At 42.6% G+C, this 12,815-nt stretch overlaps 1 long non-coding RNA gene across 1 annotated transcript; it reads left to right on the top strand.

The window, feature by feature from the left end:
- The first annotated feature begins 327 nt into the window (after positions 1 to 327).
- Positions 328 to 2,479, top strand: LOC138917761 (uncharacterized). The gene is made up of 2 exons (XR_011426208.1): positions 328 to 724; positions 1,326 to 2,479. It is a non-coding gene; the product is annotated as an uncharacterized lncRNA (long non-coding RNA).
- The last annotated feature ends 10,336 nt before the right edge of the window (positions 2,480 to 12,815 follow it).

Genomic DNA, 12,815 nt, shown 5'->3' with positions numbered 1-12,815 from the left:
CCTAATTTAATCATTTCAACAACCTGATGGAGTGGTTATTATTGTGCCTAAGTTACAGATGAGGAGACTAAGGCTTGGAAAAGCGAGGAAACATCTCTAATCACACAGCTAAAAGGTGCCAGACACAGGGCCAGATCCCCCTCTTCCTAAACCTTCACTGTTCTTTGTACTACATGATATTGTCTGAAATAATGATTTGTTCACTTGGATTTTTCTTATTGTTTTTGCTTGCTTTGTGGTCGTGGAGCTCCATCACACGCTTTTGGTAACAAGGACTTAGGATAAGGCTGATCTTCTCTGAAGTTCTGTCCCTCCTTCTTTCCATAGGAAGAACTTGCTGCCCTGGGGACGGATATCTTTGACAGGCAGTGAAAAACAGGAGTGCCTCAGCTGGCAGAAGGCTCCTTGTCCCTGATTCAGCTGACAGAAGGAGACACACCAGCTAAGAGTGATGGCGGCTAGCTGAAAATACACACTAATCTAATCTTCTGGCTGTTCTAGATGAATCTCAGGAATGTGGGAGGCTAGCACGGCAGATAGGCAATTATTGGCCGGACGCAGGATTGCATAATGCAATGATGACTAGGGCTTCCTGCTTCGGCTCGCATGCGGCCAGCTTGCCAAAGAGGGTTTATCTTCCCAAGAGAAACATGCCAACTTTGGGAGGATATGAAGTAACTGTGATTATGGGAAAAAAGACATGCTTCATGTGGAAAGAGTCAAGGTCTGTTTCAGTTTGTACTCTGGATCTCTCTTGTTTGTCCCCCCTCGGCTCTATCTCTTTTCTGCCCTTCTGTCTTTATCTTTCGGTCATTGGTCTTCTGAATTTCTGTGTCCCTCTTTATCTTTCTTTTGTTTTGCTTTTATTTTAACTTGACTCTTTGCTTTTTCTTCAAATTGTCTTACTGATTTAGTGTTTGAGGAAAGGGCCTTGATTCATTTCCTACAAACGATGCTGATAAACAGTCTCTGTGTGGCTTTGCATGGGCGTGATCTTGTAGACCGAAGGTGAAGTGGAAAGGACTCTGTTATTTAATACGCAACACGCTGATAGACCTTTTGATAACCAAACAAGCAAACTGCTGCCTCTCTCCTTTTTCTCCACAAAGACCCACATCAATTCCCTACAAGTACATTCACCAAGCTGCTCTCAACCCTGCCTTTCACTTGCTCTCTTTTGAAATACTGACTCTGAACTCCTCAGAGCGGCCAGGAAAATGCTTTCAGAGGGAAAATGGCTCACTTACACAAAAAAGAATATAGGAAGAACAGAAAGGGCTCTTAGTGATATTTCTGAGTTGCTTTTGTTTTTGTTTTCTTTCCAGATGAGAGAATAGTGAAGTCCAGAGTGGCCATGTCCCCAGGCCTGAGGGTCACAGCCGCCCTTCAGAACTGCTGGTACTCTAAGCTGCCACTGGCAACTCCTGGTCCAGTTTCCCGTAACACATTGTGCTTCCTCTCTTCCTGTTAAATAAGGCATTTTTGCATGGATATAAAAATGTAATGTGGCAGCTAAAAAATTATGGAGCTACAATACATAAAAATGTACAAAATCTGACAGCATTTATATTTATAGAAACCCCTCTGTAGGTCTTTATTGTTTTCTAAGATAACTCTGCACCATTAAACAAAAAAAATGTTGCATTGTTTAAGAAGACAGAAAAATATGTAATAACACATAAAAGCCGGTTAAAATTGAATTAAAATTTCCATGAAAATATTTTCGGGGGGCTTGAAGGGATCAGCATTAATTATCTAGAAAATACACCTCATTCACTTAAGCAAATTCGTGTTGAAGGATTGACATCTTATTGAATATTTATTATTTACCAGGCTCAATGGCAGGCATTTGAAGGAGATTAACTCACATCTCACAAGTTCTTATAAAGTTTTATTGTCTTATTTTAAATACGAAAGTCAAGTTCAGAGAGCTTAATTTACTGGCTCAAAGTGACATGGTTGCCAACTTGGTAGGTCAGCCTTGAACCTCGGGTCTGTCTGACTCCTACGCCTTTTCCTTTCACGTACTCTCTCTCCTTTCTGTGCCAGGAACTCTCCCAGGTACAGATGAAAACAAGATCTTAGTCCATTTTGGTAACACAACTCTTTCCCCTTGATACCCTCTATAAACTGTGAGGACATTCAAGAAACGCAGGGTGAATTTCACATCATCACAGCATGCTTAACCTACATTCGAGGTTTCCTATTAAGGAATTTAAACTACCGCATTTAAAGTCCTGATGGTCCTTGCAAAACACATGTGTTCTTCCACTATCCCCCACAACAATGATCAAATAAAGGCTTAAAATGTAGACACAATATTTTAAGAGATGAAATCTATATAACAAAGTGTTTTAACCTCCTCCCTAAATGGGATTAGCATTCAACACTTGCAGTAAGGCTTATGTTTTGTCAATGTGTTCTTATAATATTACCCAAATGCGTAGATGTCCTGAATATTAAATGATGCATGATCATACCTCATTGTGCTTTTTTATTTTATCGGTGAATTATCTACATGATGAACATTGTCGACCCCTACCTTGCCGCGAATTCTTCCAGCTGGAATCATCCTTTACTGCACACAGTTCCTGAGCCAATTCTGAACTATAATGGGAAGGATTTTAGAAGTCCCACCCCGAGGGCAAGGTGTGAGGGTGGGACCTGCTGAAGTGAAACCTGCTGACTTTTGCTGTGCCATTTCCATACTCAAGTTGAGCCTTGGTATCATGTAGCTTCAAAGACACACTCTACCATTGACATGGCCATGCTCCTCCTCCTCCTCCTCTACCTCCTTCTCTCCCTTCTCCCTCTCCTATCATTTCATCACCAATATCTGCATCCCCAACAGCACCATGACCAATCTTTAAACCAACCCTACGAGATAGCAATGATGATCTTCATTTTCTAGATGGGAAAATTGTGACTCAGAGAGTTTAGGGAACTTGCCCGAGACCACTAGCATCAGAGTGATATGAGCAGCATTCAAACCCAGGCCTGCCTGCCTACAAAATATAATGCCTTAGTCTCTACCTAAACACTCAGCTGTTTTTACCCTCCAGACCCCACCACCTCTTCCTTTGTTCTACATTCTAGACTGATCACCCCTCACCATCCTCCTCTCCATCCACCTAGTACTGACATCTGTCTACACCACATCTTTGGTTGATTGGGCCCTGGACTTCCCCCACTGCCCCACTGGGGCTGACCGTGTGACCACCTTAGCTTCCTCACCCCCATCCTACTCCACGTGGACTTTCTAATCCTTCATTCCCTTTCCTCAGAACCCAGTTGTGGTTGAAGTCCTGGAATGCTGTATGCTCAAACATCACAGAGTTAAGATAGTCTCAGGAAACATTTCTATATTAAGACAATATTAACTGTGCCTTCTTATAATAAATCTCTTGCCTTATAATGCATCACTTCACTGAAAAGTTATCTTCTTGAGTTGATCCTCCTGCTGTTGGCATTTCAGTCACCTATCAGCCCTTGAAGGCAGTGCAGGCACCTGCTGGTGCTGAGGACAGACTTCTCTGGTTCCAAATGTGCTTTCATTCAAAACTTCACTCCACCTGATTCTGTGGTCCGATGTAAACCTCCTACTGATCCCTTTGGATTCCCTGCCTGTACTTGATCTTGAAATCAGCCATCTCACTCTCCCTCTTGCTCCATGCCTCTCATAGTGCTAGGAAAGAACTCTATGCCCTGAAACTGGCCGTTTTGCTGCTGAGATGGCCTGCCTTGCTCCAGCCCAGTTCCTTCCTGGAGAGGGGTATTCAGACAGTATGTTTTTTGATGGCAAGGGAAATAGAAAATTTCTCGTTTCTGCCACCAACCAGCAAACACCTCTCAGACTCTCTCACCCACCCTTGAATCAAATACCTGAGGTTCTGACAAACCACAGGTATCTGACTTCCCAAACCACCATGAAATAAAGCAATTGTACAAAAAAGGGACAGAAGTTTAAAGAAATAGAGGCGTCCAGATGAAGTTATGTGTATTTCCCAAGCCTTTTATTTCATCGGTTTTCAAATAATTCTTTCCACTTGTTCACTCCATATGGAGATGCTAAGAAAGAGATAAAAACCTTCTGTGATGCTGCAGAGAAAGGCTGGCTCCAAAAGTCCCAGATCCCAACCCCGATGACTATTAAGGAAAGCCCAGGGTGCTCTGGGACAGCAGCTGGGAGGCAGGGAGAGTCTTCGGTGGACAAACAGGAGGCTGGTGTGCAGCTCTTTGCTCTGACACTGTCCTCCTGAGTTGTCCTGGGCAAATCTTTCTAGGTCCTTTCAGCATTCTTATTTGCAAAATGAATGAACTTCTATAGGTCCTTTCCAGGGTTACGATGTGAAGGAAAAGGTCGCATGTTGGGCTGCATTTACAACTTTCTGCCAGCCTGGACATAGAATGTGCATCCTGGTGGTTAGAAGGATGGAAGGCAACAAACAGTCAGCTAGGTGGAGGCAGTGGGGGAGATTAAATGGATGCCAGTGAACATAAGTTCTATGAACTCTTGTCCGGCTGTGGAGGGGAGGGCTGGGGGAGGGTGTTGATTGACCCATTCTTCTCTGATTCCTCAGAAGCCCGAATCTTGGAGGAGACGTGAGTCATATGCTTCCTTTCTTGCCATGTTAACACTACTTCTGAAATGTTTACAGAGCCTTCAAGGAGTGACCCGAGTTATTAAAAAAGTAGCAATTAGGGTGGCCCATCCCAGCAATTTAAAGCTTCCTGTCTAAGGAAGCCTGTGGGGAAGGGAGGAGTCAGGGAGGGAAGAAGGAGGGAGCATTCTTGTCTCCTGATTGGATCGCTCCATGATTTCCTTTCCAAATACAGAAAAAGGAGGGAGGGGGAAAGCTTGCCTACAGCCCCAGCTCCCTGGAGGACCCACATGCAGCTGGTGGGGCCCCCCTCCTTGCGGAAGTGATTCCCACTTCCCTCTTTGGGGGGATCCTGGTTCAGCTTTTAAAGCCTTTGGCATCTTTCGCCCGCCTCCCAAAATCAAGCTGTGTTGGAAGCTGCCTGATAAATGTCTCTCTGCACCTTGGCTGCTGTGGGACTTCCAGAGCGAGGTTGCTTCGCGATTTACAGCTGCTGTCTGAGAGGGCTTTTCCAGACACCAGCTTCGACCAGGGAGTCATCTCTGGCAAAGCGAGCATTTTGTCTAGTTCCAACTGCTGTTTGAAGTAGAATTGTTTTGTTCAGAACTTGCTGGCCATCCCTCCCTCAAGCCAGCCGGAATCTCCAAGTTCATTTCTTCCATGCAATTTGAGCTTAAGAAATGAGGCCCAGAAATTGGTTTGTCATGAGAGGCCCGCTGGAGCCCATGCTAGGGAGAGAAGAGCTTTCTTTTTCTGAACTGAGGTTACACAATGCTGGGCAGGCCTTGGATTTGTGGTCATGGATTCCCAGAACCCCAAGGGGCCCATCCAGGAAAACGCCCATGTTCCCTCGCCTTATCATCTGCTCCCTCCCAAGGGGATTTCATTTCCTTTATTGTTTTCCACAGTTGCTGGTGGCAGTCAGGTGCTCAGGACCAAGCTTGAACACGGGCTGCTTCCAAAATGCTCCACTTTTCACCAGCAGTGTAAGGTGGTGGGAGATCCCGAGCCTGGTGTAGAGACAGCGTTTTACCCTGGTCCTAGTTTATTCCACTGTGACAACTTCCTTGACCTCTTTTAGTGTTAATTCTTCATCTCCAAAATGAGACTAAGATCTTTGAGAAATTGGTGTTTGGATTAAATCTAATGTAGCTGGCACAAAGAAGGTAAACGGGTAAATCCAAATAAAATGTATATTTAAAAATTTTGTTGCTTGTTTCCTACTTTTGTTTTTTTTCCCAACTAACAGTTTTTTAGCCTCCCATTTGTATGGGAACCCAAAAGAAATGCTTTAAAAATATCAGTTATAATTTAGCACAAATGTGCTGAAGATAACTTTCCTAAGGGTAGATTTGACTAGATACTTTCAGCTGCATGACATTCATATGGGAAGGGTTAATGGAGATGTTATTAGCAGTAATACTTTTCTACAGGACACAGATCATGAAAACAATGTGAGGTTTTTCATATTGCGATAACATAGGTTTTTATCTTTGGGGGGAAAAGTCTCCTTGGGAATGTTGAATGCTGAATGGCAAATGACAGGCCATTTGAAAGAGGAGGAAAATGTGTTCCCTTTTGCTTCTCAACAATCAAGTTTCTCCCTTCTGAGGGAACTAGGAACTTATTTCTTTCAGGAAATGTGCTACGTTTATTCTGAAATATCCATCTCTTCCTTCCCACCGTACGTCTTCTGACAACTCCTTGTCCACACTAATACTCCGAGAGCAAAGGTGTGAAGTACAGTTATATCAACAAGAAATGGAAATTGTTCCTTTCTTCTTTCTTTTTTGACAGGTCTGTGATCTGGTTAATCGCATACGCAAGTGCACCTGATCTCCTGCCTAGATTTACAATCTCGTCCTGGAGATGCATCTGGGATGCTCATGACTTTTCGTATTATTTAGAAATTTTGCTTGAAAGAAATGGGAATAAGCAAATAATACGCTAGCTATTATTATTGTATCCCTCCATTGAGGTTCCTTCATTTGTGCTCCACTCCTGTGTACACAAACACACACACACACACGAATTCCTGGTCCGTCTCGCAGGTAATCCCAAGTCCCCTGCTTTCCTCCCTCCTCTGGGAAGAGTTACCATACTATGGTCTCTATTTAAATCACCTGAGGATCTTGTATACTTTGGTGTCTATATGTATCACCTGGGGATCTTGTCACAATGCAGATTCTGATCAGTTGGTCTCGGGTAAGGATGGAGAGCATGAGTTTCTAACAAACTCCCAGCTGATGCCGGTGTGGATGGGTCTGTGGACCACACTTTGAGTATTGAGTGTGTAGTGGACAGAGCAATAGATTAGCACTCAAGAAACTCAAGCGTATTCTTTAGGTTTTGTTACAAATTACCTGTGTGACCTTGGCGGTGCTTTCTTTTTTATAGGTCCTCAGTTTGCCCACTTAGAAATTGAGGGAACCGAACCAGCTAACTTATAAGATCTTTTCTGATGTTGTTGTTTAACTTGATCTTAGATTCTTACTGCTTCCAGTCCATCCAAGAACACCACTTAAGAACAAAGAACAGAGCAAGCCTCAAGGTTATGGGGTAAAAGGGGATGAGAACACATCGAGAGAAACAAAAAGCAGAGAGACGCCTTTCTCCACGGCTGGGAGCCTTGTCTATGACGTGGACATGTTAAAAGCACTCATTTGTATTATAAGGAAATGTGAACATTTCCTACTAAAGCCCCACTGCTTTCTCATCCATCACCCTGGACTTTTGTAAGAATTAAATGAGATAATGCAACAATGCCCATCAATGGTGAAGGGCTGAGTAATGTTTGTACACTCGCACTTTAGTACATTATACAGCTGTTCAAAAGAAAGAGTTAGGGCTAAATAAATTGACTTGGGAGGGATTTTCACAGGCTAGTATTGATTGGAAAAGAAAGAAGTAGGACAAGTGTATATAGCATTATCCCATTTTTGCAAAACAATGCCAAAAGTTCAATACACATGTGTGTATGTGTTTTCACAGACCACCCTGTTTAGCGTTGCAGCCCTGCCCAGCCCACCCCAAAGTTTTTAGCCCCTCCTGCTTTATTTCCCCCACACCACTTACATTTGATGTACTGTTTACCTACTTCTTTGTTTATTGCTGATCTCTTCCCATTAGAATGTAGAAATTATACAAAGGGAGGAATCTTTGTGGTTTTGTTTTGTTTGTTTTTTATTCATTGTTTCATCCTCAGTGTCTAGTATAACACTTGGCACACATTTGATGCCTAGTAAATGTGTGTAAATTGAGTGACTGAATGGATTGAGAGAATGAAAGCATATGAAAATGGAGGAAAATATGGAAGAGATAATGTGAAGTGGAAGTTATGAAAGGGGAAAGTTTAAGAAAAAACTAAGCTGCCTTAACAACAGCAGGATAATAGGATTACTTGTGTATTTGTGAGCACATCCGTGGTTGCGCATGTGTCCTTCAAACTGTAGGTGATGAAGGGACCCCTTCAGACATCTAATAGGCCTTATATACAGTTACTTCCTTCACTTTTCATTTTCATATGATCTCAGGATTTGCAAAGGACTGACTTATTGGTGACACTGTGACTGGAATCTAGTGTCTGCATTCTCTTCCCCAGATCCTACTGTCTAACAGAAATGTGATGTCTGGTCCATATGGCCACCACTGAGGTGTATGGCCTTGGGCAAGTCAATTCCATGCCCAGAGCTTCCTTTGCTTATCTTTAAAGCAGACCAAATGACACTGATCTTAGTCCCCACCCAGGTATTTGTGAAGGCAGTGGAGACAGTACTGTCCTCTTCCTCTGCTCTCTTCTAGATCTCTGATCCACTTTCTATCCCACGCTGTGGTTACAAATGCAAATGAATATTTCACATTCAGGTGAATGTGAATCTATGTGCATTAACACATCTGCCTGATCTGTCTGTGGAGCTTCTTCACAGTCAGGGCGGGGATTGTGTCTTATCTGTGAATTGTCAGCCCGTAGCCACAGGTCTGCTTCAGAGCAGGGGCCCAGCCCTGTTTGTTAAGCTCTGTGAATGTGCAGCCCAGATGTCGTTTGGGATCATCTTACTTCTCCGGGGTTCAGGTAAACTTGGCTCACACACCCAGTCTCATGACCTGAATGAGTCCAGACTCCTGCAGATAATTCTGAGAATCCGGCCTTTCTTCCTACTGTTTACCTCTGTTCTCCTCTGGTTTTGCATCCACTCTTTTGGTTTTGCATGCCCAAAACTGAGTCCAAAATTCTACCCCTTACCCAATTCCCATAAAAAAATAAAAATCACTTGAGCTAAGGCTGTTATGGATCCAGTAAATGTTTCCGAAGATTTGGGTCTCATCCCCCCTGTGTGGCTTTTGAAATCCCTATAGGCCCCACCCCTCCTGCTGGAAAGCCTTCCAACACCAGTGTTTTCAGCATTTGACTTTCTGGCTGTGTCTAGTTCCCCAGAAAGTATCCACTTCTTTACCAGGCCCTTGAACATCCCTGACCAATCTAGAAATTCCAGCAAATAAAATTTCTCCATCCCCCAGGCAAATATACCAAACCATTATGATGCTCTTTCCACAGTCATATATTAACCTAAACAGAGTTCCAGACACTTCTCAGGGTATAGCAGATATGTTACTATACTTAATCCCTGTGGAATGGAGACAAACATTTGCATAAATAAGAAATACCTGACACACTGTATTAAGTGAAATTAGAGAGGTTAGCACAAACAACGTGCTATCTATCTAAAGCAAACCTTTGGGAGCAGCTTATATTAGTGAACTCATTAATGTATTCGGTATCACTTACTGAGCATCTACTAGGAATGTCCATTTCTGTGCTGTAGGCTGGCCAAGCTGAGGTGAGGTTACCTTCTGTTAGTGTTGGGAGAAAGGACACACATTCCACTACTTGTAATATAGGTTAGAAACTGTTAATATCATAGGAGAGGAGTAGAACACACTACGGAGTTCAGAAGCAGAGGAATACCATTCCATGGACACTTCTATGCTAAGGTCGTAGAAGATGGTGTATCAGTCTGCTCAGGCTGCCGTAACGAAACACCATAGACTGGGTGACTTAAACAACGGAAATTTATTTCTCAACAGTTCTAGAGGCTGGAAGTCCAAGATCAAGGTGCTGGCTGATTCGATTCCTGGTGAGGACCCTCTTCCTGGCTTGCAGGTGGCCACCTTCTTGCTGTGTCTTCACATGGTAGAAAGAGTGCCAGTGAGCTCTCTGACGTCTCTCCTTATAGAGACACTAATCCTATCGGATCAGGACCCCTCCATGATGACCTTATCTAACCTGATTACCGCCATAAAGACCCTATCTCCAAATACAGTCACATAGGGCGTTGGAGATTGAATATATGAATTTGGGGGGCATGTAAACATTCAGTCCATAACAGATGGTGGCTTGGAAAGCTTCCTAAAGTGGTATCTAGTGGTAAAGGTAGCTTAGGCAAAAGGAAGAGAAGAAAATGATAATAATAATTTTAACAATAATAATAACAACTGCATACTATGTTCCTGTGAGGAGCTCTACAGGTATCTCCTTCCAATTCTAACAACAACATCACCAGGCAAGCCTTCTAGCCCTCAATGAACAGGCCAGAATACGGAGGCTCTGAGAAGCGAATTGTATATCAGATCAGCCTGATAGTTAGCTGTAAAGAGAAGATTGAACTCAGGTTTGGTTACGATAAACTAGCACTGCCATGTGTTCTTTAGAAAGTTCTTTGTGTAAACGCTGTGCCTGACCTCCACCCTCAGGTTCCCGGATGGACCCTGGAGCCTTAGCTTTTAGTAGCACGGAACAAAACCAGAGCTTTCCTTGAGTCTTTCAACTGTCTTTTACTTATTCTGAGCTGTTGCAGTGGCGATATATATATAAATCTCAAGTATCTCCTCTTAATTTTACTTTGACACCAACATAATCGGCAACAGAGCTTTCTATTGGAGTCTAAATAGCTTTTTTGTCAGCCCAAAGGCTTTTAAGCCACACTTACTCTTCTGGAAGCAATTCCTCAGACTTGGTTGGGGTGGAGGGAGACAGCTAAATGCATCTTTACCTTTTCTTATCTGACAAATTGGGTTTCCTGTAAAAAAGGAAGAAAATCCTAATAGTGATTCATCTGCAGTTTCTCTTCCTTTCCCAACTTTCTGAGGAATTATTAGTTTCTTTTCTCCCACTCCTCCTCTTATTCTTATTGTGCATTAAAATTCAACTTGAAGTCTTCATGGGTTTAATGGCTTCTCCGAGTGTGCCTGGGCTGAAGCCATGTTAATGAGAAGCGGTGTTGGTGGGTGTACATTTCACAAATGGAAAAGATGAAATTGTGTATCCTTGAACCATGTGCCTAATCTTCTGAGCCTCAATTTCTCCTTCTATAGCAGAGAGATGAGCATACTCCCTTCACAAGATTGTTTTGTGGGAAGGAATACTGCATAGTAAATTGCCTAGTACAGTGGACACAAAGTAGATACTCAAAAACTGCCGGTTAGTATTTTAATTTCTATTGCTGCCACTTTAAAATATCAGCATCACTAGTGATGTATTCTGTGGTTTAATTTTGATTCTCAGAAGGAAATACATAAATACATTATCTCATCTAAAATTAGTACTTTTAGATTGGTCTTTTCCTGGCCAGCTCTGTTGTTCACAGCCTATTCATAATGAGAGTTGGGACATGGGTCGGGCTATTACTTACTGAGCATCACTGGATAATATGTTATCTCACTCAGTCCTTACATTAATTTCACCAAGCATCTCTTGTTGTCCCCATTTTATCGATAACTGTTAACTACCTAAGTTCAAGAGCTGTATCTATTGTGTTCCTGCTAAGTGTCCAGGGCCTATGACAGTGCCTGGTACACATCGCTACAAACTCTCTAAGGATTTTTGCAATTTTAATGTTCTGTGATACCAAATATTAAAACTGTATAAGATACTACTGTCTGGTGAGACTGAATTAATAAGGGTTAAATAATGATCCTGTGTGGTCCAGTGTGGCTCCAGTCACCTTTGGCCTCTTTGCTTTTCTTCAAACACAACAAGCATGCCTCTGACTACAAAAGTTTGCTTTGGCTACACCCTCCTCCTAAATACTGTGCCCGGATATCCACGTGCCTCGTTCCTCATCCCCTTCAAACTGGGCTCAGTGCCCCCTACTTAAAATTGCCACCTCCACCACTCACTGCTCCCCTTATCCTGATTTATTTTTCTTCATAGCTTCTCTTCTAACACACTTTTGGTTAACTTAATCATTTTATTGTCTATTTCCCCTCCTTAGTATGGAAGCTCCATGGAAGCAGGAATTTTTGTCTGGTTTTTTTTTTTTTTTTAACTTCTATATTCCCAGTGGCTAGAATAATGCTTGGCACAGTAGAATCTCAGTAAGAATTTCTTCAACAAATGGCTGAATCTACATGTGTGATTGCTGCAAACATAAACTCAAAATAAACCAGGGCATGTTTCAGGGAAGAAGCATTTTAACTCTTTTGTGGATGACAGAGTCACATTAAAATGAATAAGGAGAACACAAATACTTATTGAACCCCTACTATATGAAAAAAATCTTTGCCTAAATCACTTCCCTTTCAATCCTCAAAATAATTAGAGGAGTCTTCCTCTTCCCCTTTGCAGATGAAGAAATCAAACTTTCAAATTACACATCTAGCAGTGGCATCTTTAGGATCCCAACTGTGTTTGATTCCGGCTGTGTCTGTCTGCAATGTACATGCTCTTCCATATGACGCAGCGCTACTGTCAGAAAAGCTTATGTCAGAAAAGACTTCACTTTTTAGAAGAGCCTTTTCATGCTTTGTGTGGAGCTGCTCTGAAATGGTAGAAAACACTCTTTTTTAAGAGTCACAGACTGGGCTTATAGATCTAGTTCTGCAGTTAATGTGGTAGTGACCTTGGGAAGCCATTGAGTTTCCCTCTCCTCATCTGTAAAGGGAGGGGATTGAATTAGAGCCCTTTCAATGTCTCTTCCAGCCCCAAGGTGAGAACCTTACTTAGATCATCTTGACAGGAGTATCCAATTGCCAAAGCAAACATGCCAGGGCTCCAGGTGTCTTTGGTTTCAAAGAGTAAGAGCAATGAAGAAGGAAGAGCACACTCTGAGAATGTGAGCTGCCTGTTTTCCAGGGCTGATTAACACCTGTCATAGCCACTTACCTCGAGGTGCCGTAATCTGCATCATAAACTGGTTTCCTGGAAGTCAAAACTTG

The sequence above is a fragment of the Equus caballus genome, chromosome 15 (assembly GCF_041296265.1).
Source record: "Equus caballus isolate H_3958 breed thoroughbred chromosome 15, TB-T2T, whole genome shotgun sequence".
Taxonomy (NCBI): domain Eukaryota; kingdom Metazoa; phylum Chordata; class Mammalia; order Perissodactyla; family Equidae; genus Equus; species Equus caballus.
The sequence above is the reverse complement of the archived record's forward strand: the minus strand, read 5'-3'. Positions and strand labels throughout refer to the sequence as shown.